Source organism: Macaca thibetana, chromosome 10 (genome assembly GCF_024542745.1).
Source record: "Macaca thibetana thibetana isolate TM-01 chromosome 10, ASM2454274v1, whole genome shotgun sequence".
Taxonomy (NCBI): Eukaryota; Metazoa; Chordata; class Mammalia; order Primates; family Cercopithecidae; genus Macaca; species Macaca thibetana.
The window spans coordinates 14,261,521-14,288,334 of record NC_065587.1 but is presented as its reverse complement, the minus strand read 5'-3'; the positions used below and the strand labels follow the sequence as shown (position 1 = coordinate 14,288,334).

General features: G+C 45.7%; 3 protein-coding genes across 10 annotated transcripts in view; 1 reads left to right on the top strand and 2 right to left on the bottom strand.

Moving 5' to 3' along the window:
- Nucleotides 1–26,814, top strand: part of MPST (mercaptopyruvate sulfurtransferase) — a 462,750-nt gene that overhangs the window by 53,737 nt on the left and 382,199 nt on the right. The window lies entirely within an intron of this gene.
- TXN2 (thioredoxin 2) overlaps nt 1–26,814 on the bottom strand; it is a 393,736-nt gene that overhangs the window by 155,942 nt on the left and 210,980 nt on the right. Inside the window, exon 1 of one of the 8 annotated variants that reach the window (XM_050806390.1) lies at nt 20,768–20,771. The exons of 6 other annotated variants lie outside the window; for them this stretch is intronic. The gene's annotated coding sequence lies outside the window, so the exon portion shown is untranslated. Of the gene's footprint in view, nt 1–10,583; nt 10,588–20,767; nt 20,772–26,814 lie in introns of those variants that run through there. One more of the 8 variants, XM_050806384.1, reaches the window with a different exon arrangement.
- Nucleotides 1–26,814, bottom strand: part of CACNG2 (calcium voltage-gated channel auxiliary subunit gamma 2) — a 139,029-nt gene that overhangs the window by 54,486 nt on the left and 57,729 nt on the right. The gene's annotated exons all lie outside the window — the stretch shown is intronic.

Here is a 26,814-nt window from a genome sequence, read left to right as displayed (position 1 = left end):
CCCAAGAGGAGCTTGCCACCATATGGTTGCATCTTCATCTGGACTAGAACCTGGGTGAAACCCAGAGGAAAGCAGCCAAGTGTGCCTGCAGGGGCCCCTCAGAGGCAGCTGCTCCTCTGTCACATCCCAGGCTGCAGAGGCTGCCCCAGTCTGCTGCCAGGTCTCCTTGCTTCCCTTACATGAGCGACTGGCTCTCCCCTTCCTGGGGAGACGGGTGGCAGCTGCGTGGCCTAAGTGCCTGCCCTACCTCTCTGCCTCCCTGTTAGCTGCCAGGGCTTGCCTTCCTGTAGTCTTGACAAGTCAGAAAGAATGAAATGGACACAGTCAGGCAAGAATTGATGATACTGGATGTGGCTGCTATCCCTGGTCTTGCCTCCACCTTTGAAAGGAAGGAGAGAGACAACAGAATGGCCTGCAGATGGGAATAAAACTTAGAGAAGGGCTGGGCATGGTGGCTCCGCCTGTAATCCCAGCACTTTGGAAGGTTGAGGCGGGTGGATCACAAGGTCAGGAGATCAAGACCATCCTGGCTAACACAGTGAAACCCCGTCTCTACTAAAAATACAAAAAATTAGCCAGATGTGGTGGCGTGTGCCTATAGTCCCAGCCACTTGGTAGGCTGAGGCAGGAGAATCATTTGAACCCAGGAGGCAGAGGTTGCAGTGAGCCGAGATGGCAACACCACCCTCCAGCCTGGGTGACAGAGCAAGACTCTGTCTCAGCAAACAAACAAACAAACAAAAAACCGAAAACAAAAACAAAAACAAAACAAAGAAACCTTAGAGAACAGGGCAAGAAATTAACTTTTAGGGAGTGTCTACTACATGTCTGGCACTTTCCATAAAATAGCTTTTGAAATTCTCACAGCCAATTGTGTGGCTAATGTTATTATTTATATTCAGATGAGGAAACCGAGACCCAGAAAGGTGAACAGATTGCCCAAGATCGCAGTGTTTCCATGTGGTGGAGGCAGGATTTCAACTCAGTTCTGTTTATCAATCTATGCTCATTCCACTGCATTAGGATTTCTCAAACTTGAGTAGTGTAGGGATATATTAAATGAATATAATTCTCATGGCACCGCAGGATGACAGAGTTTAAAAAATTCTGAGGTTTAAAATGTAAAAACATTATCACGAGGTGCAAATTTCTTACGCTCACGCTTACAGCTCTCATACAATTGTCAAAATTACCAAGGAAATACAGAGTTGCAATACTAATAGAAGTCAAATGAACAATGTTGATTGAATGCGATGGGTGATGTTTTGTCAGAGTGTCTATTGAGTTCACTATGCTTTGTCCAATATGTACCAAGTGTTGACTCTGTTTGTCTGCTAATGTTTTCACTCTGAATTATCTTAAGACCCTCATACATAAAGACCACCATAATGTCATTTGACATCAGTGGACAGTAGCCCCATCATCCACCTTGCCTCTGTTCTTCTCTCATCACTCAGTGATAATCAAGGCAGTAAAGTTCCTGGCCAGTGATGCTTGCCTTTGTGATGTAAAATCAAAGTCTCAATTTGTCCAATAACTTAAGAAGTGAAAGTGTTATTCTACAAGTCTCACTTTCCACTGACACAGACTGCAAGAGAGAAGTTCAGTCTTCCTAAGCTAAAAGATTTTAATCTGAGGGTCGATTGTTGTCACTTGAAATTTGGACATACATGCCACTCTAGTGGCAGCTGGACATGTTTATCAATCTGTTAAGAGTTAAATGCTGTCACTTGGGGTCATCGCTTTGTGTAAACACAAAGGCAAACTCCAGCACTGAAATGGCGCAGCCGTGATGGGTTGGAAGGCGCCTCTGCAGATCCTTACAAGCCAGTTATGCTTAAGTGGATTTTAAAAGATTATCATCAACTAGAAAACACATTCAAGCATGTGCATACACACACACAGTGCCTGGACTGCTGAGTCTGGGAAGGACTAATAGACTCTGGGAAATCCTTCCCCATCTTCTGTGACTTCGCTCAGATTACAACAGAGCAGGCCAGCAAAGACAAGTAATTGGACACCTCACCTTTCAGTACAAATCTTCCAAATCTGTTTGCAGAGGGAAAGTGGCTCAGAGAGGCATTCCTTTCCTGGCATAAGAACTTAAGGCAGGTGGTCCTCTGGGATGCAATTGAATGACTTTCCACTAAGTGATAGCAAAACTCATGCCCCAGAGTGATGCTTGCTGTGCAGAGAGAAATGTGTTCACATGGATGCGTTTCGAGAAAAAGGATTCTAATGGTTTCTTTTCCTTTCCTTCAAATAAACAATCACCACATAGAGAATCTGTTCTGCTTCTTTTGTCAGTTCACTTGTTTTGGGATACGGTGGAGTGTTTAAGAGCACAGACTTAGGAGTAAGACTCCCCAGATTTGAATTCCAGCAATATTATTGACTGTGGGCCTTGGCCAAGTTACTTAACCTCTCTGCACTTTTTTTTTTTTTTTTTTTTTTTTTGCTCATCTGTAAAATGGTGCTAGTGGTAATGTGTGACTACCTACTGGGTTTGTTATGGAGCTCATGTCAGACACACACATTAAATACTTACCACGGGGCCTTGCATCAGAGCGTCTAGAGCCAATGAGAGTCACGTTTGCATTATTTACCGGGTTCTCTCTTGAATCTGGCCTGAGGCCAGTAGGAGCTCAAAAAAGAATAAATATTTACTATTCCAATCCTTATCCTTCAAGGCTGATTTGAGTTGCACCTCCTCTGGGAAGCTTTCTCCACTCCTGGAAATCTAGCATCAGAGCTGCCAGCACCTAAGCAGCCTGCTCCTGACTGTTAGGTTTGACAGTGCAAGTCTGTCTGTTCCGGTAACAAACTTTGTGTTTAGAACTGTTACACTGTATGAGATGGGAGCAATTCAAGGGCAAAAGAAATGACTTGCTTTTGGATTAAACTTGCTGCCTGGATGAATGACTAATAGATCTCTTATAGGTATTGAACTCATTCTTGAAACTGCTAAAGAAATCAGGAGAACAGAATGAATTTTATCCCTAATGTCCATAGGTGGTTTTTTATTTAGGAAAACAAAGATTGGCCGGGCGCAGGAGCTCATGCCTATAATCCCAGCACTTTGGGAGGCCGAGGCAGGCGAATCACCTGAGGTCAGGAGTTCAAAACCAGCCTGGCTCACATGGCAAAACCCTGTCTCTACTAAAAATACAAAAATTTGAGTTCGAGACCAGCCTGACCCACATGGCGAAACCTCATCTCTACTAAAAACACAAAAATTTGCCAGGCGTGGTGGCACATGCCTATAATCTCAGTTACTCGGGAGGCCGAGGCATGAAAATCGTTTGAACCCGGGAGGCAGAGGTTGCACTGAGCTGAGATGGTACCACCGTACTCCAGCCTGAGTGATGAAGTGAGACTTTGCCTCAAAAAAGAAAAAAGAAAAAAAGACAAACAAAGATTAAGTATGAGGTGTGTGTATGCGTGTGCGTGCATGCACACACACACATACACACACAAACACTACTGGAGCTTCCCTCTTGCCTTTCTGCTGCATGCACACACAGGCACTGTGACGTATACCCCCCTGTGCTCCCCTGTGTCCTCCCCTGCCAGTGCAGTCTCCTGGGTACAGTGCCTTATTCACCCTGACATCACAGAATCGAAAAGGTGCTGGAAATAGTAGTTGCTCAATAAAGATTTCTTGACTAGAGCTGCGTTAGAAAGACAACATGAGCTTCAGCCAGTGAAGACAAACTTGCAGGTTTGCAAGACAAGCCATACTGTTTTCCAGCAGGTTGGTTCATGTATTTGCCAACGCCGACAACAATGAAACAGCAGGTTTACACACATTTACTGAGTGCTCCCTATCTGCTGCTCACTCTGCTCAAGGGTTTCTATTTACGATCTCATTTAACCCTCCAAACACCATTACGAAGAAGGCACTGCTCTCATTGCCTGTTTACAGATGAAGAAACTGAGACACAGAGATGTTAAGTGACTTGTGCACGCTTGCTTAGCTAGTCAGTGGAGGGGCAGGATTCAGACCTGGCCAGCTGGCTCAACCGACATTTCCTGAGCCCCCAACTATGTGCTAGGCACATGCTAGGTGTGGCACAACACTTGAAATCGGCAGTTCTCAACTGTTAGTGTGCCACGGAGTCTCCCACAGGGCTTGTGGAAATGCAGACTGCGGGGCCCTATGCCCAGAGTTTCTGATTCAATGGATTTGAGGCAACACCAGAAAATATGCCTTCCTAACAAGTTCCCCAAAGTGCTGAGGTCCAGGGATGGCAATTGGAGATCCATCGGTTTAGATCTTACTTCCTTACCTTTAGAATAGGAAAGGAGAGTTTAGCAACGTATGTAACACAAGCCATCTTGCAGGAACAGAAGCCAAAATACTCCCGGTGAAAGCAGACATTCGGCTCTGGACCTCCGTGGGGAGGGAGGGAACAATTTTTAGGTTTCTGTTATATGCCAGCCATGCTCTGACACTAAATTACTTAAAACATAAGACAAGGGCCGGGCGTGGTGGCTCATGCCTGTAATCTCGGCATTTTGGAAGGCCGAGGTGGGTGGATCACCTGAGGTCGGGGGTTCGAGACCAGCCTGACCAACATGGAGACAACCCGTTTCTACTAACAATACAAAAATTAGCCAGGTGTGGTGGTGCATGCCTGTAATACCAGCTACTTGAGAGGCTGAGGCACGAGAATTGCTTGAACCCATCACGCCATTGCACTCCAGCCTGGGAAACAAGAGCAAAACTCCGTCTAAAGAAAAAAAAAGAAAAAAAAAAAAAAAAGAAAAAACAAAAGGTAAGACAAGTCCTCTTTCTCATTCAGTCTTCAAAACATGGATTTTTATTTATTTTTATTTATTTACTTATTTTTTTGACAGGATCTCACTCTGTCTCCCAGGCTGGAGTGCAGTGGCACGACCTTGGCTCACTGCAACCTCCACCTCCTAGGTTCAAGAGATTCTCCTGCCTCAGCCTACTGAGTAGCTGGGATTACAGGCATGCACCACCATGCTGGGCTAATTTTTGTATTTTTAGTAGAGATGGGATTTCACCACATTGGCCAGGCTGGTCTCGAACTCCTGACCTCAAGTGATCTGCCTGCCTCAGCCTCCCAAAGTGCTGGGATTACAGGCGTGAGCCACCACACCCAGCCCAGAATGTGGATTATTAATGGAGGCATAACTCTGGAGAAGATACGGAAGTGTGATGAGGGAGTGTTGCATTTGGCATCCATATGCCGAGGCCAGGCAGCCTCGACTAAAAGCACAGCTCTGCCCCTTCCTGCTGGTGTAATCTTGGGCATATGGTTTAATTGTCCTGTGCCCAGTTTCCCTCTCTGGGAAATGGGGGAGCAGGAATATCTATTTGATTGCACTCATTGTGAGCACCGAGTGAGTTAGGACAGGAGTGACTGGCCAGAGTCTGCCCCCGTGACTTCATTAGCTGGTAATTGACACAGAAAGACTGAGACTGAAGAGTGAAGGTTGAGCCACTGAAAGGGACTCAGCTGAGTGTCTGGGGGGGAATTGCTTAAAAACTGACAATAATGATGATGATGATGACGATGGTAATAAAAATGATAATGATAACTACTATTAGTATAATTCATTAAGACATTTGTGGGCCAGTCAGTGTGCAAAATGCTCTACTGCAAAATTTCATTGAATCCTCTCATCATCCCAATTATTATTTCTGCTGTCAGGATGAAGAGAGACTGGGGTTCAGTCTCATTAACCCCAATAGTGCTCTGTATGACCTTGGGCAAGTTGTTTCACTTCTCTGGGCCTCCAAGATGGGGTTGGTCCCAAAGTTCTTGAAGGGCCTTTTGGTTTGCAGATTCTAGACTGTACAGTTCCTAAGGGACGACTCCTCACCTCATCTCATTAACATGCATCTGTTCTTACAGCCTTGGGGATCCCCAGAGAGGGGACCTTCTTGCCTTTGAGCTTCAGATATCAGGGGTCCTGGTTCCCTGGAATCCATGATTTGGAATTCTAGAATCATTTCTAAATCATGCAACACCAGCAAATCCTAAGAGTCTGTGTGGGAGGCAGCAGGGATGGCCCGAGGCAAAGCTATGAACCAGGCAGAGGCTTCTCTCACCTTCCCAGCCCGCTCCTGGTGGTGAGAGCAACGACAGTCCTTCGTACGGTACTGACTGAATGCCAGGTACCCCACATCATCCCCCTGAGCGCCCTGAGCCCTGTAGCAAACCTATGAGGTAGGGGGATGCTCTCTTTTCCACATGAGAAAACAGGCACAGAGAGGTCAGCCTGCTTACCTACAGCACCCAGGCTGAGGGTTGGAGCCCGGACTTGAACCCAGGTCTGTCTGACTCCAAAACCTTTGCCAGTGAAGACCAGCCTAAACTGTCTCCCTCCATGCGTATCTTTCTTTCCCTTTTTTTCCTCTTTCTGAATTCCCAGTTGCCATTTCATCTTGCTGGTCCCCCCTCCAAACCTGCCCCTAGTTCTTTGGGAAAGGTCCGATGAACACCTTCAAGGTGGCTTGAATCATCCCCAACCCTAGGGCCTGATTCTGTGACTCTGGGGTGAGATACCCCTTGATTAAGAACCATAGATTAGGCCGGTCACAGTGGTTCATGCCTGTAATCCCAGCAGTTTGGGAGGCTGAGGCAGGTGGATCACAAGGTCAGGAGATCGAGACCATCCTGGCCAACATGGTGAAACCCTGTCTCTACTAAAAATACAAAAATTAGCTGGGCGTGGTGGCATGTGCCTGTAATTCCAGCTACTGGGGAGGCTGAGTTAGGAGAATCGCTTGAACCAGTGAGTTGGAGGTTGCAGTGAGCTGAGATTGCGCCGCTGCACTCCAGCCTGGCAACAGAGCGACACTGTGTCAAAAAAAAAAAGAAAAGGAAGAAAGAACCACAGATTAATCCTTGGGGTCCCTTCCAGATGTAACATTCTTTGAGGTTAGGATCCTAACGTAAAGGGTGTCAATAAGGGATCTCTGAGGCTCCACCAGGCTTTGTGCAATCCCCAGCAGGGGAATGTAGCACGTTTCAAAAATTAAAGTTTATTCTGTATACAGAGGAGAGAGCACTGGATAGAGAGTCTGAAAACGCAACTTGCTGTGCGACCTTGGACAAGTTGCATCCACTCTCTGGGCCTCATTTCAATTGACGGTTGGATGAGATGGCCTTTCTTCACTCTGTAAGTTGGTGATGACATTCTGCCTTGAGATTGTATGTCCTCCCACCCACATTCTCTTGTTGGAGGGCAGGGTCCTTCAGGGCAGGGCACTGGTACCCCTTCTTTGCCTTGGTTGGTGTCCCCAGGGTCTAGATAGCACCCTCACAAACTCTGAGTGCAGTAAGTATTGTCCAATGAATGAAGGATGCTTCCAAGTAGGTACTAGGCTGCTTGATTCTGCAAACTGTAATGTATTACATCCAGATCATCACCGATGATAGCAGCTAATCTGGGTTTTTAAAAGGAAACTGTATTATGCTTTGCCTGACTTGATAAAGTAGCTCGGCTTTGGAGAAATCATGTTTATCTTTAACTGCAGTTTAAAAAAATATTTTTTAGTAAAACCTTCTGAAAGTAATTGACTGTACGTGCTTTTCTACCTCTAGTCATTTTCTTGGAAAAAAGCAAAAAAAAAAAAAAAAAAAAAAGAACAAGTGCTACTCAGAAACAGGAAATGCTACTTGGGAATTTAAAGGCACAGGCATGAAAAATTTAGCAGATTGAGCTAGCTACCTTAAAACCTGGTTTTGCATTGACACCTTTTTTCTGTTTGTTTGAGATGGAGTCTTACTCTGTCACCCAGGCTGGAGTGCAGTGACGCAATCTCAGCTCACTGCAACCTCCGCCCCCTGGGTTCGAGCAATTCTTCTGCCTCAGCCTCCCGAGTAGCTGAGATTACAGGTGCTTGCCATCATACCCAGCTAATTTTTGTATTTTTAGTAGAGATGGGGGTTTCACCATGTTGGCCAGGCGGGTCTCGAACTCCTGACCTGAGATGATCCACCCGCCTCAGCCTCCCAAAGTGCTGGGATTACAGGCGTGAGCCACCACACCCGGCGACACCTTTAAAATTAGTATCAGTTGCAGACTAACTGTGAGCTCAAAATTCGAATCCTATTTCTGATGCTGACTTGTTTTAGTCTCTGAAGGAGTCACTTAAATGCTCGATCCAAGCTTGCTTCTCTGGCAAAGGATGACAGCATCGACCTACCTCATTCTTGACTACTGCTTCTTTTTATTTCCCCTCTCTTTTGAAAGAATCATCTGATCCATACCAGTATTTATTTTTATCCTCTTCTTCTTCCTTCCTCTTCCTCCTCCTTCCCTCTCCTCCTCTAATAATTGAACAAAATGTAAGATCGGAGAATAGATACTGTCATGGTTTCATTGGTCTGTTCTCTTCTTTATCAATGAAGACAATATTTATGACATTTTTGTGCATTTCCCTGCAAAGATAAGCTGAGAACCTTAAACAACTAAGGGGGAGCTTTTTAAAGAGTTGAGTCATGTTTTGGTTTTTGTCTCTTCAATGGTTTGCTTTTGGGAGATTTTCCGGTTCCAATGTTAAAAGGTGTCACTTTATTCAAGCAGAAAAGTCCCAGTTGATTAAGAGTCTGTAGCTATACGTGGGGAGATCTTGGCCTCAGTCTTGGCCAGAGGAAAAACTGACAGCTTTAGAGTAAAACAAAGACCCCAAAGATGGTCAGCGCAGTATGGGGTGACAGGCATTTATTCGGTGCAAGCCGACTTCATTTAGTCATGGTATAATCCTGCAAACTGGTTATCCTCATTTTATAGATGAGGAAAATGAGGCTCAAAGAGGCTAAGTGACTTGGCTGGGGCCATATAGATAGATAGGAAGTGACAGAGCTCTTCTGATGCCAAAGCCTGTTTCTGTCAAAGTCTGTCACTCCTCTGAGGAGGCATCCTGGCATCAGGTTTGAGACAGTAAACTGGAGCCAGATATGAAGAGACTGGGGGATCAGATGAAAGCTCCCCAACTCCCACCCCTCCCGTCCAGGACCTGGGGGAAGGAGGAAGGAGTGGGCAGGGGTGGAGCCTGTGTGCCTGGAATAGTGGGAAGTGAAAGTGGGAACTGGATGAGAGTGGGGATGTGTGTGTGTGTGTGTGTGTGTGTGTGTGTGTGTGTAGAGGGAGAGAAAATGAATGAGAGAATCAGGGTAAATACATATTAGGTGTTGTTTCCGTTCAAAATGAACATAGTGTTACACTTTATTTGTGATTTTAAAAGCAGGGCATGCTCATGGTAACACATACAGTCTATACAGAAAGGAGCAATAAAGAAATAAAAATTGCTTGTCAACCCACTAGCTAGAGGTAACGGTGACCCACAGCTGGACTTTGAGTTTTACATTCTCAGGCTTAGCTGCCTTCTACTCACCTCAGTCTTGCCTGTTGGCAAGTTGCCATGGAGACCACTCAAAAGCAGTTAGCATGAATGACTTTGATATTTTCTTTCTTTCTTTTCTTTTTTAAGAAGCTGGAGTGCAGTGGCACTGTCATAGCTCACTGCAGCCTCGAACTCCTGGGCTCAAGCCATCCTCCCGCCTCAGCCTCCCGAGTAGCTGGGACTACAGGCGTGCACCACCATGCCCAGCAATTGACTCTGATTTTCGAATTTTAGACTCACTTGTTACTTCAGGGTAACTGTTGTCACCTGATAACGTCTTTGGTTTTATTTTATCTAGGATGGATTTTAAGGCTAACAAAATATGATTATATTTTCAAAGTCATGTTTCAAAGATTAAGGACTTGGAAACATTTCGATATGGTATTAAGAAAAAAAGAGAACATAAAATTGTGTATACAATGTGAACTGAATCCTCATAATACATATGTACATTCACAGAAAAAAGACAAATAACTTTCAGTATTTCTCCTAAAGTGTTATCAATGATTATTTCCAGGCGAGAACGTTATGAATTATTTTAAATCTTCTATATACTTTTCTGTACGTACTCAAGTTTTTATAATAAGCATGTTTTGCTTATACAATCAGAGAATAATGTGTGCTATTTATAAAAAGGAATAGATATTTGGGGATGAGATGTTTTTGAAAGGTACACAGTGACTAGCATATGCAGAGAAAAAATAGAGCAAAACATAAAGCCATTTCTCATTGACCTTAATCAACACGGTCGCCCAGATGGATATTAGAGAGGGAGTAAGGGTAACTGGAGGAAGGAATGTTCGTTTGAGTTTCTGAAATATTCTTTTCCTGCAAATGCTTCTGCTCTGCACCATGTGTGGAAACACTAGTTATAATGAGCAAGGGAAAGTTTCTCTCTGTAGAAGCCCCAGAAGTCCTCTCTTATTTATATTTAGGGTTCTGCTTTCCTAGTGGAACTTGGTGGTTTTATCCGTGGACATCTGCCAGAAATCAAACAGAAGGGACAGGTAGGAGAAAATGGTCTGTAATTTTGGCTCTAGGGATGTGTGCCATATAATAAATGTCCTCAGCTTGGTGTGTGTTTCTGGTATGAAACTGTCAAGAACTCCCCTAGAAAGCTCTGATTGTTTGGGTTCACTGGCAGGAAAGCGTGATCCTGTCGTTCCTCCCAGGTGGATATGATAAGCCCCTCCAACCCCCACTGCTCTTTCTTTTTGAAATGAGGGGTAAAGACAACAATAAAAGCCAAGAATCGTTAAATCTCAGGAGAGAGTGGAGAGGTGAAAGAAGATCTGTTTTATGGTGCACCTTCAATAAAAAAGATTTACAGGTAAGTCATTTTCTCTTCTTTCTAGGCACTCGATTGAGAGGATTCGGGAAACTAAACCCCAGGGAGAGCTTGGCATAAATAAAAAAAATCTGACAACTGTCAAAACAAACAGCAACCAATCAGAAATACAATGTCGAGGGAGGCTCCAGTTCCAAAATGATTCAGAGAGAGTGTTTGCTTGTTACAGTGAGAATACGGACTTAGAGGAACATTGGGAAGGAATTAGGATGCTCTTCAAAATCCCAAACTTGGAGACCGATTGAGTGAGGTGGGTAAGACGGATCTGATTTTATATCTTAAGGAATAACCAAAGCCAGGCCGAGACGGGCGGATCACGAGGTCAGGAGATCGAGACCATCCTGGCTAACACGGTGAAACCCCGTCTCTACTAAAAAATACAAAAAACTAGCCGGGCGAAGTGGCGGGCGCCTGTAGTCCCAGCTACTTGGGAGGCTGAGGCAGGAGAATGGCGTGTACCCGGGAGGCGGAGCTTGCAGTGAGCTGAGATCCGGCCACTGCACTCCAGCCTGGGTGACAGAGCATGACTCCGTCTCAAAAAAAAAAAAAAAAAAAAAAAAAAAAAAAAAAAAAAAAAAGGAATAACCAAAGCCTTAAATATTGGTGAAGAATATGTTCATTCTTCATTCATTCATTCATCATTCATTCATTCATTTATTCACTCAATAGACACTCATCCAGTGCCTTCCCTGTGCAGTCTGTGAGCTGGTGAAGGAGATGCAGAGTGGAAGGACATAGCCCCATCCCCAGGGAGCTCAGAGCTTGGGGGAGGGACCATAACCATAAGGCAGAGTGTAACATACAGTAAGCAGTAAATGCTGGGTGTTATTGTGGGAGATAGAGGAGAGGGGAAAAACTGTGTATGTGCGTGTTTGTGTGTGTGTGTGTGTGTGTGTGTGAGAGAGAGAGAGAGAGAGACAGACAGAGAGAGAGAGAGAGAGAGAGAGCAGAGGAAGAGAGATGATCAGCAGACCTGATCTTGAAGGATATGAAGGAGTTAGGCAGGTAAAGGGGCCAGGTTGTGAGAAGAATACAAATCAGACAAGTCATTTGTCCATTCACTCACTCACTCCATTCATTCATTCATTCATTCATTCAGCACATATATTGAGCTCCTACCGGGTTCCAGGCACAAGTTCCCAAGGTTCCCAAGGACCCAGTGAAGAAGATAGAGAAAGTCCCTGCCTTCAGAGAGCTTATATTCTAGGGGAACAGAGAATGAGCAAGTAAATAAACAAATTCACAAAGAAGAGACTTTTAAATGGTGATGTGTCACAAAGCCTACAAGAAAGAATTATGTGATCTGAGGGCATGGGGGCGTAAGGGTGGCCAGGGAGCCCATCTCAGAGAAATCACCTTCCATGCTGCCCCCTGCGTCAGTCATACAAAGCCTGGGGAAGTGCATTTTGGGGAGAAGGAACAGCAAGGCTTTTAGGCAGAGACAAACTCGGTGTCGACGAGGACCAGAAGAAGGCAGTGCATGAGGGAGACCATGGGAGGGGGCAATGTGGCCACAGAGGTAAGCAGGAGTCAGATGACGTAGCACTGTGGGCTCTGGTGAGGACCTGAAGAATTGTTTGTAAGGGGTGGCAGTGGGTAGGTAGACCAGTTGGCCAGGTATTGTGGCAGACCCAGTGGGAAGCCATGGTGGCCTGGGTGGAGGTAGAAGCTGTGGGTGTGGACAGGAGATGGCAGTTTGGGATCATGTTCTGGAGGCAGAGTCAACCTTATCCACAGAAGGATTTGATGTCATGGGTGAAGAGAAGAGGAATCAAGGATGACTCTCAGGAATTCTGCCTGAGCACCAGATGGATGGTGACCATTTTTCCAGGAGGGGAAGAGGAATTTTGTTTGGAGTCAGGAGCAGCAAGCATTTGGGAATCGAATATACCTCAGGATGGCATAAATCCAGGTTCATGGAAAGAGGTAGGGGATAGCTGGAGGGGCAGGTAGAGGTCATGAAGGACCCTGTTGGCCCCGAGAGAGCTGAACCCAAACCGTGAAGCTTCAGGTAGACCCTGAAGGCCTTTACAAAGCGAAGCAACACTGTCAGGCATTATCTTTTGAGACATGAGCTTCCAGTGTAGATGTTTGCATGGAAGGATGTGGTGGGGAGCAGAGAGAGAAAATGAATTAAGATGCTGCTGTAATAGCCCAGGCAGAGTTGGTGATAGCCTGAGGAAGGTGGGAGGGAGAGATGTGGACAGATTCTTGAGCTATTTATTTATTGAGACAGAGTCTCACTCTGTCACCCAGGCTGTGTGCAGTGGCACGATCTTGGCTCACTGCAGCCTTCGCCTCCCCGGTTCAAGTCATTCTTCTGCCTCAGCCTCCCAAGTAGCTGGGTCTACAGGTGCCCACCACCACACCTGGCTAATTTTTGTATTTTTAGTAGAGATGGGGTTTCACTATGTTGGCCAGGCTGGTCTCGAACTCCTGACCTCATGATCCAGCTGCCTCGGCCTCCCAAAGTGTTGGGATTACAGGCGTGAGCCACTGCGCCCGGCCCTCTTGAGCTCTTTAATGGGCAAAAGATGCAGGATGCAGCAATGTGGTACACATGTGAGATGAGAGAGGCGAGGACGAGGGAGCTCCTGTTTCCTGGGTTCTGTAAGTTCACAGATGGTGTTTTCATCCACTCCAATTCAGCGGAGGAAGGTGAAGAAGGCGAGTTAAGTTATGGACTCAGATGTAGGAGATGTGGTGTGTCACTTCCCTGGGGTCCATGTGACCCTTCCTCCCTTCTCACAGGACCCTGATCTTGTGAAACTACTGCCTGTCAGCCCCCGCCTCTGTGTCAGCAGTGTCCTTCCAGGGAAGATGGCCCCACCCTCGCCCCGGGATGGTCTTCCTGGCCAGGCAGGTAACCTATCCTTGACCAATGACTAGCATGAGAGTGGTCCTGTGACCCACTTGGGCCAAAGAGACAGGAAGAAAGGTTTTGTGGGGTCTTCTGGGAAAGTATCTTCCTTGTTTTTATCGAAAAGCATCCGGAAGTGACCCTTTCTGGTCCTTTGTGGGTGTGTGGCCCCAAGGCACTGTCCTGTCTTCTCTCAGCCTCAGGATAGTAAGAAAAACAGGTGAACGAGGTAGAGCTGCCTGGTTATGTGAGCAACTCATTTATTTATTTATTTATTATTTATTTATTTATTTATTTATTACTGTGAAGCCAGTTTGGGTTGTGTTTTCTTACCTGCAACTCAAAGCATCTCAACAGATATGAGGGCCAGCGGGACAACCAGATGGATATTCCAGCAGGGACATGGGCTTTCTGGCTAGGGCTGGACTTCAGGCTAGGGTCTGAGATGGAAAAAGGACTCCAATGCTCGTGCCCTTCTGAGAGTTGGATTCAATAGGAATTGGAATCATTTTCCTATTCAAAGAAAGGTTTTATTTTTAACAAGGAAAGAAGTGGAGTAATGCAAGGAAGAACTTCCTTGAAGAACACGCCACACTGTGTGGTCATGTACAGGGGTGGATTATGGAACCTCTGTAATTACAACGCTAAAGGAGAGATGCTAATCATTAGAGAGATTCAGGCACTGTTCAAAGGGAAGCTGAATGACCTATTTTCTGACTTTTTTTTTTTTTAAGTGGGAATCCATTTTATGTCGGCTGCCCCAGATGGCCTCTGGAAGACATAGGCTGCTTGGAGGAAAGAAGAGGGGAACTCTGAGGTCTGGCACACGGGAAGACCAAGTCCAGCTTTCACACGTAGGAGCTGTGTGATCCCCCTGGGCCTCATTTGTAAAAAGGAAAAAACAACTGACTGTCCCCCTGCAATCAAGGTGGTCCTGTGAATTAAATTGGGAAATTCATGTAAAGAACCTGTGCTATGCCCAGCTAATACTAGGAGATTCTCTCTCTCTCTCTCTCAATCCCTTTTGTCTCGCTGCTTCTCTCTCTCTCTCTCTCTCCCATTAGTTTTTCACCTCCAGCATCCTCTCATGACTCATGATATGTTTACCAGTGACCTCTGCTTGTCAGATCTGATGGTCAGTTATCTGTCCTCATCTTACTTGACCCATCAGTGGCATTTAATTGGTTGCTCACTCCCTCCTTGAACCCCTTTCTCACTTGCCTTCGGGCACCCCATCGCTTGGTTCTCTTCCTACCTCACTGGCTACTCATTCTCAGTCTCTTTGTGGATTCCTCCTCATCTTCTAGACCCCTAAATGGTGGAATGCCCAGGTCTTCATCCTCAAACTTCTCTTCTCTAGATATCCTTACCCTTCAAGGCTGCTTATCTCAGCCCAAGTAAAGCCCAACATCCTTTGCTGGGCTATAAGACCTTACCCAATCTATCCCCCTTCCGAATCTTCTTTGCCACCTCTCCTACCATTCACCCCTCCAGCTCACCCAATCTACTTGCTGTTTCTGGAAGATGCCAAGCATATTCTCCCTTCAAGCCTCTTTGCTAACTGTTCTCTCTACCTAGAGCCTCACTACCTCACTTCTTCAGGTCTTTGCTCAAATGTCAGAGTGACCCTCCCTAGCCACTGCATAACCTCACAACTTCCTACCGGATCATTCTGCATCCTTCTCCTTACTTTATGTGTCTTCAAAGCACGTATCAACACCTAACTCATTTTATATTTATTTGTGCATTCACTCTTTCTCCCATCAGAATGCCAGCTCCATATCTTCAGATTCTATAACAGTGTTTGGCACTAAGGGGGTTTCCAATAACTATGTGTTGAATGAATGCATTCACGGAGGGTAACTGCTATTGTTCTTCCTAATGTCATTATTTTTCTCAACTTTAAGATTCCAAGGTTTATGCTTACAAACCAAGGGGTAGAGCCAATGACTTCCCAAGATCCCTTTTGGTTTTCCAACCTCTGGATCTATAACACAGCAGATGTAAATTGCTTACATGGGAACGTGTCCAAACAGAATTACTGATGCTCAAGGGCTTCAGGATCACCACACTCCTGGACGTCCTAGACTTCCTAAAAAGTCATTCTGAGCAATATGGTTAGACAGCTATTTAGACATGTCTGTTTTGGAGGCAGTTTGACCTATGGTGAGAATGTCAAATGAAACAAAAACATTCTGACATTTTAAGAGCTTAATTTACTCACGATAAAAGGCATAGCATCTGAATATGTCAAGTTTATAAGACGTGGGCTTTAGAACAGGAATATGTACCTCCATACTGCGAGGGCATGCCCGTGAGTTGATTGACTTGTTAAAGGAGCAAGCCAGTAACACATTGGAAATAAACGGAGGATGCATCTGCAAAATACATCTGAAAGTTGGTTTCGGTGGATCTGTCGCTCTCACTGCAGTTTGGAGTTGGGTTATATGTGAAATTAAACAGTTGCCAAGATGATTCAAACAGATGCAGCTCAGAGGCCACCCCAGAAGGAGAGGACCCCAGTGATGGTTGCCAGTCAGTAGGATGTGGTGAAAACAGCATAGACTTTCGAGCCATACAGACTTGAGAGTGAATTCTAATTCAGTTGTGTATAAGCTGAGTGATGTCAGGCAAGTTACTTAGCATCTCTGGGCTTTGCTTTCTATCTTCATGTGGCAGAGACTACTATGAACCACCCAAGGCTGTTTTCCCTATAGTCTAGCACTCAGCCTGACCACATTTCTCAACCTTCCTTGTGGTTGGGTGTGACCACAGGCCTGAGCTCTGACCAGTGGCTGTGATGAATGGGATGTATGTCACTTCTAAGCCTACCCATAAGAGCCTCTCCTAGATGATCTGCCATGATTTTTCTCCTTCTGGTTTGAGGCAGGGGATCATGGTGACTTCGGAAGCTGTGTGTTGGAGACAGTGGAGCTGTATGACTGAAAGGCATATGTCCCCGAATCAATGCTTGGAGGAGAGCTGCCTGTTTTGGACTTAAAGTGAATGAGAAATAAACTTCTATGAATTGAACCACTGTGATTTGGGAGTTTATTTATTATATCAGATACCATTACCCCGATACCTTTGCAAAACAGGGGTAAAATTTTTTTTGGGAGGGTTGAAATAGACTTTGTTTTTGAAGCTCCCAGGACAGGTCTGGTCTGGTATGTAGCAGGGGTTTAATAGATTAGCTCTTACTATCCTCTTGCTTAATTAGTTATCTACAGTAATTGTTACACATAGACCTTGTGCCGGGTTTTACTAGGCTCTGCAGAGGATTCAAGAAGTATAAAACATAGTCCCAGATCTCAAAAACTTATAGTGGGGAAGACAATTATCTTTCATGTGTGTATATGTCCTAAAATATCAGGCTTCTGAAGGACAAGATTGGAGTGAATGTCTCTGGGATTAACCATGAGAATTCAGAGGAAGAAGGTCCCTTTGGTTGCCCTGGTTAGGGAAGACTTAATGAATCACCCAGACATTGGAAGAAAGAAGTTACACAGGCCATGATGAAAAATGGTCAATCAAGGCGGGGCGAGGTGGCTCACGCCTGTAATCCCAGCACTTTCGGAGGCTGAGGCGGGCGGATCACGAGGTCAGGAGATCGAGACCATCCTGGCTAACGTGGTGAAACCCCGTCTATACTAAAAATACAAAAAAAATTAGCCAGGCATGGTGGTGAGTGCCTGTAGTCCCAGCTACTCGGGAGGCTGAGGCAGGAGAATGGCGTGAACCCAGGAGGCAGAACTTGCAGTGAGCTGAGATTGCACCACTGCACTCCAGCCTGGGCAACAGAGCGAGACCTCGTCTCAAAAAAAAAAAAAAAAAAAAAAAAAAAAAAAAAGAAAAGAAAAGAAAAATGGTCAATCAAAAAAAGAATTTCTATTTTATTCTATTCTGGGGAGAATGAGCATATATATTTATTCTCTTAGCAGGTATTCATTGCTAACCATGTTAGTAATATCAGCTACTGAGAGAGTTAACCTAGAATATGGAAAAAAGCTATAAATGAGGACAAAGATGCTTGTTACTGGGCCACTTATCGTGTTAAAAGACAGAAACAACCCAAACATCCAATAGTGGGAGAAGGGTTAAGTAAATTATGGTGCATCCCTTTGATGTCATCTGTCCCTAAGAAATCCCAGGAAACTGCAGCTTCAGTTAGCACCCCCATATCAGTGACTCCCACATTTATAACTCTGGCCCTGATATCTTGAAACTCCCTGCAGGCAGTTTCCCGTATCTCCAACTCACTACAAGTTGTTGCCACTTGGCTGTCTCCAATGCACTTCAACCCGAGCTCATGATCCACTCCCTTTCCCATGTCGCTCACCTCCCATCCCTCCAATGTGGTTTTTTCCCAGCATCTCCTGCTCACCATCTCCAGTTGTGAGAGTCAGGATTCTGGGAGTCATCCTGGATATTTCCTTTTCCCTCATCCTCACATACAATCCATTAGGTCCTAAATATTTTTGAAATCCATCCTCTTCTCTTCATCTCTGCCACTGCCTCCTTGGCCTAAGTCACTAACTCCTTGCATCTCATTCTCTGGTATAACTTCCCAACTGGGTTTTCTGCATACCTCCGAGGCTTTTCTCCAGTCAGTTCGAGATCAGATCTGATCATTTCACTCCTGCCGTTTCTCACCCTCAAAACTCTTCAATGACTTCCCACTGCTTTAAGAATAAAAACCAACATTCTTAACATGGCCCACTGAGTACCTCATTGTCTGAGCCTTGCTTCTCTCTCCATCTTCATCTCATTCTATCCCTTTCCACCTCCTTCTCCATAATCCAGTCCCGGGATGTTGCATAAGCTGTTCTCTCTGCTCAGAATGCACTTCACAAGCCCGTTCCTTCCCCAACCCCCAAATGTACCAGTGCCAGCTTCACACCCACATACCCTCCATTTCTCATAGACTCAACCACCTCAAGGAAGCCCTCCATGATTTTGTGCCTAGATCAGGTTCCCTTGGGACTGGCTTCTGTGGCATACACACAACCTGGACAGAGGGAAAGGTGGCTCAGGGGTGTTCTAGAGGGTGAGGCAACAGATGTTAAGAAATTGTCACTGATAATGCAGAGTGGATATTCTACTTTTAAACAACTGAGTCATTGAACTGTACATCATAGATCTGATATTGAAGTTGAATCAGGACTAGCCATTCATGCCAAAAATCTTTACTTTGTGCCAGACACTGTGCTATTTACCCTACCCTCATAGAACTTCTCGTTTATTTAACAAGTCTCAGAAATCTGGGTATCGGGAAAGCAAATCTGTATTGAAGGAGTTTCCATGAATGTCTTCTATTTCCTTGAGAAAGACATTTAATTTTCTGAATCTCAGTTGCAATCACAATCCTTAAAACTGACTGCCCTGTGGTGGTGTGGGCAGGCATTCACAAGGCTAAAATACTTGGAAATCTCAGGCCTTGCTTGTAATGCAGAGAAGGAGCTGGGCTTTGAATCTGACCAGTTAAAAGTGTGGCATTCCCAAGACCCGTACTTGATCCCTCCAGAGGACTTGTGTTATTAAACCAGAGAGCAGAGCAGGTTCCGGCTGGCAAGGACCCAGGGATTAACGTCCAGGGCGTTAACATCATAATTGGGCCAGCCTTGAAGGCAGCAACATCTGCTGTGTGAGGCTCTGGTGCCAGAGCCCACGTTGCACCTCCTGGCTGGCCAGGGCCTTGGTCTTGGGAGGCGGCCGAGGTGGCCTTAAGGCTGCATTTTCTTAGCACATACTCAATAGCTACTGTCAGGTGGTGAAAAGCTCTCATTAGGGCCAAGAAATTGACTTGTGTCCTGGGCTTCTCAGAAAAACAAGGGGGACTTATGGGAGAGGCTTTGTGCCTGAAGGTGCCCAGGGACTGGTAATTGAGTTACTGTTCAAGTGATGAGAGACTGTGGCCACTAACAAGTATTAGTGGAACGAGGTTGGCAGGCTGTTGCAAGCCTTCCTACCAAGGCCAGCCTGCATTTTCTCTTTGGCATGGAGTATAAGGGGATTCATTTTCTTTAAAAATGTTTACATAGGCAGTAGAGCCCAGTGATCAGGTGGGCAGCATGGAAGTTGGGCTATCGGTATCTGGAGATGGCAAAGGGATGTTGGGTTGTTGGGAGGGGCTCACTGCACTCCACACTGTCATATGCATCATCTCATTCAATGACAAGGGTCCTGGGGAGGTTGATTCTCTTATTTTCCAGTTGAGGAAACCAAAGCTTTAAGAGGTCAGTGACCTGCCTCGAACCACACAGCCATGAACGATAGATGATGAATTAGAATCTTATCTGTTTCCTGGCCAGGTGCAGTGGCTCATGCCTGTAATCCCAGGACTTTGGGAGGCCAAGGCAGGCAGATCACTTGAGGTCAGGGGTTGGAGACCAGCCTGGTCAACACGGTAAAACTCCATCTCTGCTAAAAATACAAAAATTAGTGGGGCGTGGTGGCGGGTGCCTGTAGTCCCAGCTACTCAGGAGGCCGAGGCAGCAGAATGGCTTGAACCCGGGAGGCAGAAGTTGCAGTGAGCCAAGATCGTGCCACTGCACTCCAGCCTGGGCGACAGATCAAGATTCCATCTCAAAAAAAAAAAAAAAAAATTCTTATCTGTTTCCAAAGTCCATACTGCCTTTACTCCACTGTGGGTTCATGTGCGGACATGTCTGAGTTATGTCAATATCATCGGTGCTCCATATCCTGCTTCCAAAGGGATCTCGCATCCACCCATTTCCCATCACCGCCTGTGGCCCAGGTGTCTCCCATCTGGATGACGGCACTGGCCAGTCTCTCTGCCTGTTTCTTGCTTCCTTCTTTGCTCGCACTGCCCACAGAACAGGAGCAGATTGACGCGCGTCCCTTCCCTGCTTCACACCTTTCAGAGGCTTCCCATGGCCCTTTGGCTGGAATCCAGAACACTTAATGAGGCCCATGAGGCACTGCATCTTCTGGTTCTACCTGTGTCTCTAGCTCTGTCTGCTTCCATTGCCCCTGCTCTTTGCTTTGTCCATGGTGGGCTTCTGGTACTTTCTGGAAGACTCTAAGCTCTTAGTCTTGCACTGGTGCCTTTGCATGTGCCATTCCTTCTGCCTGGGACACTCTCCCCTAATTTTTCTCTGGATGAGTTCCATTCAACCTTAAATATTTCTCACTTGGAGAGTGTTCCTGGCCCCCTCTGTCTAACCACACTCCTCTCTTTAGTGCCCCACACTCTCTTCTTCACTTTTTTAATACGTTGCAAATACATTTCCATTTGTGATATTGTTGACTATTTTCAGTTTTTCTCCTCCTCTATTTTATGCACTCTTGAAGGTTAAGGACCAGGACAGTTCTGCTTCCCACAATATCCCCAACGTTTCACACACAGTACATTTCCAATAGGCACTTTTTATATTGAATGAATAAATGGTTCTCAAGAACTGTTAGCATTGTCTCTGCAAATGTAAGTGCATGTGAGCATATTTATAGACTCCAGTTCATTATAACTCAGTTTTCATCCATTTATTCATTCATGAGTCATTCCCATCAATATTTACTAAGCACCAACTGGGCGCTGAAGATGCAAAAGTGACTGAGAAAACGTGCCAGCCCTTCCGTAACTCAGTTGGGGTGGGGTAGATACGTAAGGGCCTGAGCTTCCGAGGCAGGTGTTCCAGGTTGGATCACGGATCCTCAAGTTACTCATCTGTGTGACCTCAGGAAAGTCACTTCACTTCTCTGAGCTCTAGATGTCTCCTCTATCAAGTGGAGCTAACCACATCCATCTTGTGGGGCTGTTTTGATACTAAATTGAAATAAAAAGTACATAAAAACAAAGTTCAATAAAGAGATCTTGTTGTTGTTTATGACGATTACTCAAATGGGGCATAAAGGGAAGGTAGGTCAGTTCTTCCTAAGGAGTGAGGGGTTTTAGGGAAGGTCTTATAATTGACTGCCATGGAGGCATCTGGACAGGAGGGGAAAGCTTTTTGGGTAGAAGGAAGGGTGAGAACAAAGAGGGACTTATGTGTGTCTGGGATTGTGGTATTTTGTGAATTTGTGTCCTCCATTTCTCTCTCTCCCTTCAGGGGCACAGAGCACCCTCTCTTCTTCCCAGAATGGTTCAGTTTGTCTTTTGGGAACCCCACCTCCTCTGTCCACTCCTCCCCACTGTGTCATCTCTGTTTGTATCTTCATCCTCTCCATGTAAGCCTGTTCCTCTGGTTACCCCTTTCCCCTCAAAACTGGGAGGGCTGAAGGGTTGGGAACATCTCAGTCATCCATCAAATGAAATTGGGAGTTGGCAGCTGTGGTTTCATTAATGACTGCTCAACCCTTCTCTCCCCACATCTGGAAGGCTTGTGCCCCAGGATGGATGAGCCAGTGATACACAGTGAGAGACGTACTGGCTCCCTAGAGACAGATGGGAACCCTGAGGCCCTGTCATCTGTCTCGTACCCTGGGCAGGAAGCCCCCATCAACAGATTTTTTGAGGAGGGGCCATTTAGGCCCCACAGGGACATTCTCCAGTGTCTCCTGAGTTCCTGTCAATGGGAGTCAGTTTCAGTGTGTATCAGCAGCATGAGCCTCAGTCTCCAAGTCCGAAATTCAGCACCACATCAAAAGGGAGCAGCTCTTCAAGGAAGAAATAGTACCATATCCAAGAGTTGGGACTCTGGGACCCAGACTTCCAGGGTTCATATCCCAGCCCTATCATCCTGGCCAGTTAATATTGCTGTGCCTCAGTTTTCTCATGTGTAGAATGGGAACGAAGATCGTGGCTCCTTCACAGGGGTGGTTGTGAGGAATCTTTGCAACGACAAGCGGGAGTGACTCAGAAGCCTGCTGCGTCCACAGAAAAAGCCTGTTAAGTGTTGACGATCGTTATTTCCTCTTGATGGAACCCTTTCAAAGCAAAGGCTGGAGTGAGATTACGAGGGCCCAGAAAAATCCTCAGTCTCCAAAAATCCTTCTTCCTGCTCTCTGAGAAGTAAGATCCCTTCACGGAGGAGCAGTGCCTCTCTTCGCATGGTCACGGGAAGCTTGTGGCAGGGGCTAGGAGTCAGGCCTCTGCAGCTGGGCAGCCTGCAGGGCTCAAGCTTGGCTGCTTACTAGCCAGCTGGCCTTGGCTGACTGCCTACCCTTTCTACATCTCGGTTTCCTCACCTGCAGGATGGGAGCCATAAGACCCACTGCAGAAGGTGGGGCCTGAGCCTTCAGCATCACCTTCCCTTACTCACTCCTTCCCAGGTCACCGAAGTTGTCTCCTAAAGGGCCTCTCTGTTTCCACGCTTGTTACTATGCAGCCTGTCCACCCAGCAGCCAGAGCCAGCTTCTGAAAACCCAAGTCAACGAAGGTCGCTCCTTTGCTTAGACCCTCCAGTGGCTCCTGATGTCCCTCAGTGTAGATTCTAGAGTCCCCATCCCCATGCCAGCCCACAAGCCCTTCCGTGTCTGCTCTCCTCTTCTTCCCTGCTCCTGCCTCCTCCATTTCCCCACCTTATCCATGCTGTCCTCTCCCATCTGTCTCTTTCTTGGGGCACACCAAGGACTCCCAGGACCTACGCATTTGCTGTTCTCTCGACCTGGAGTACTCCCCGCCCCGCCATGCCCTGCCTTCAACATAGCAACATGCCTTTTGGCTCATTTTCTTCAGGGCTCTGTTCAGTAACCGCCTCCTCTGAGAAGGCCTCCATGACCACCCTATCTTCTACAGTATCCCTTTCTGTTACTCTCTGTCCCCTTGCCCTGCTTTATTTTTCTGCAGAGCACTTATCACCACCTGATAAACATTTATGCATTTGTTAGTTGATTGCCTCTTTCTTCCTATTAGTCCGCAGAGCTCGCGAGGGGAAGGTCTTTGTCTTTTTTGTCTCTGCTGGATCTCCAGTACCTAGCACAGTGCCTGGTTCAGTGCAGATAGCCAATAGATGTTTCTTGCACAAATAAACAAGTTTCCAGTAGGCAGTAAGGATGAACAATGCTTGTGAAAATGTGCTTGGTCCATGGTAGGTATTTGAAAAATGTTAGTTTTTAATCCCCTCCTTATCAAACTAGAAGGTTCATTTAAAAAGCAAACATCCTTGGGAGGGGCAACACATTGACCTTAATTCACACCGGATTCCTGTACAAGGAAAAGGTCTAGTTGGAAGGGCAGAGGAAGGCAAGTCAGGGGCCCTGTAGACAAACTTCACTTGCTAAGAAATTTTGTCTCTGGCCAGCTCTGTTTAGGTCTGTGTCTACGACAATTCTCTAGGCAATTGAATTGCATTACCCTTTTCATTCTAATAATATGAACAGAATTCAGATGTGGTATTTGATGATGTCTTGTCTATTGAATGACTTCAGGACTTGCCTGGCACACGGCAGCAAATTACTGTCAACTTGAGGGCCGCCGGACCTCTGCCAAAGTACCAATATTTCCGTGGAAAATCCTGGTCGTTTACAGTTTATGCCTCAAAAATGAATTTTTATTTCATTGGCTTAATCTTTAGCGTTATCAGAACATGTGCTGATTCCCAGGGAGACTTCCAAGGTGAGATCCTTCTAACAAGACCAGAGCTGGGAGAGCTCCTGAAGGGAACAAAAGACAAGCGCTCCTTGCCTGGTTGGAATTGCTGTTTGTACGATCCCTGCTGAGAGAGAGAAGAGGGTAGACTGGACTCCTTCCAAAAATCGGAGGGGAAGCTGATTCTGACTTGGGAGGGTATAAAAATCTCGAGGCCAAGGCTGTCAGCTCGAGGGAAGGAGGTTGGGGAGACAGGGGCACGTATGAGCATCTTTTCCAGTTCTTAAAAACAAATGCCTGGAGATTGGACACACCCAACAATTCTCTGGCCCTGGCACATAGTAAGCACTCAACACATGTTAGTTGAATTCAGCTGGAGAGGGTTTGGAAGCTGTGTTAGCTGCTGTGCTCTGGATGGGGATTCGACCAAATCTCTTCCACTCCGCCCCCAGTGCATTCATATTGCCTAGTAATCTGTCACAAATACCCTGCAGTGCTGAAGCCTTTGGCTGTGTCAAAGGGAAGGATCCAGCCTTTCCCAGGGGAATTTCCCCATTAGATACATGGTACAGCTCCACCCACACACTGGGTCTCTGAGTCAGAAGGGCATGTTTCTGCTGCAACTAATTTTACTACTGTTGTTTCTATTGCATCAGTAAAGCCCTGTTAGCTTTTAGAGAAGGATCTGCACCACTGAGATCTCGAGATTGGTTATTTTGATCACGAGGAATTTTCCTAACCAGTCTCCCTCGCTGGATCCTCATCTGTCCTTAGACATAGGGGAAAGACAGACTACACTGTGAGAAGCATCATCACCGAAACTTCTCCTGCAGCTTGTCTGCCTGGCAAAGACTTGTGTAATCATGGATAATTAGGATAGTGGTAGCAGACAGCTAACCCAGCACTGATGCAAAGCTACTGAGTTAGTGGCTGTAGTAAATTTAAGTAAAGAGATTATTTTGAGCATCAGTTATGGGCAGATGTGACAAGTAAGAAGGGGTGTCTAGTGATCTTTTCAAAGCGAGCCATGAAACAGTTGTGTGGTCAGATGATAGAAAGAAATTGGCAAGAGAGATCCCTTCCTTCCTTCCTTCCTTCCTTCCTTCCTTCCTTCCTTCCTTCCTTCCTTCCTTCCTTCCTTCCTTCCTTCCTTCCTTCCTTCCTCCCTTCCTCCCTTCCTCCCTTCCTCCTTTCCTCCTTTCCTTCTTTCCTTCCTCCCTTCCTCCCTTGCTTTCCTTCCTTCCTTCTCTCTCTTTTCTCTGTCTCTCTTCTCTCTCCAATAAATATTTCCTAAGCCCCAGCTCTATGCTGTGCACTATCCTAGTCCTTTGGGATATAGCAATGAACAAAAGAGACAAAACTCTTTGCTCATTTGGGACTTACATTCTAATGATCTACATCTATCTATCTAACTATCCATCGTGTGCAGTGACCTTAAATTACACAGACAATACAATCACAAAACAAACGATCAAAGAATATGCCAATCAGAAGGGAAGGTCAGGACCAGAGGAGAAGTAAAGAAACACCAATGGGCAGGCCTCAGCATCTTAAAGGGTTTCTAATGCTACTCTGTGCAACCGAAGCTTCCTGACAGCCAAAGCAGAGAAGGAACATATGTTAGTTACATGAATCTTATTGTTCAGGAAGGGGCATCACCACTGTCCCTATTTCTTCTCGTGATAAAATGTGTTTTCTAACCATATTACCTTATTTAAGCCTTAGGACAACTTCAGACTCAGTTACCATTATTAGTTCCATTTTACAGATTAAAAAAAACTGGGGCTTAAAAAAGCTAAGCACCTTGCCCAAAGTTACATCTGGAAAGTGGCAGAGTTGAGAGAAATTCTCAAGCAGTATAAACTCAGAGCTCTCTTCTAACCATGCACTTCACTGCCCCTGCTATGGGCAAACTGAGAAAGTACATCAATGGTCCCTGGGTAAAAGCCCAAATGCCCTGGAAGATAGTCTCCTGGCAGGGATCTGGGAAAAAATAATAAGAAAGACACACCCATATGCAATGAGAGAACTAAATATTAAGTATAAAGTTCATCTGCTTTTAGGCCCAAGACATCCCAATAGCCCAAGAATGGGAAAACCAGAGCTGTGAGGTCCCAGACTCCAGCTGAACCAGGCTAAAGCTGGCCTGAAAATCCTACACCTAATTCTGTCATCACAAAAGCATGATCTTTGTAAGAGAAAGGAGAAGCAACAATCCCCATTAGCTTGACGTCTTCCTGTTCTCAGCCTCACCCCTTTACAGCAGAACCTCATTAGGTCTTTGAGAGCTGTGCTATTGTCTTGGCCAGTAGTTGGAAGATGCTCTCCAAGGTGATGAAGCAAGTGGGGCTTATTTTTCTTCTTTTCAGATTGGCTTCTTGCCTCTGACTCACCACTCCTGGTAAATCACATGAGTGTTCTAGCAGATTGTGAAGACAACCTGCATGACCAAACTGAGAAAATGTGACAATTTGTAAGCGTTCAAGTTTACTACCAGGTAATGCTAATACTGAGAGGTAGCATGGCTGAATGACTGGCAAATTTCTTAAACTTTCTATGCCTCAGTTTTCTCACCTGTAAAATGGAAATAATCATAATAAAAAATAATACTGACCCCAAAACGAGTTGCTGTGAGAATCAAATGAGCAACTAGGTGCTTAAAACAGCACCTGGTGAATAAGACCCATATATTTTTTTCTTTTCTTTCTTTCTTTTTTTTTTTTTAAAGT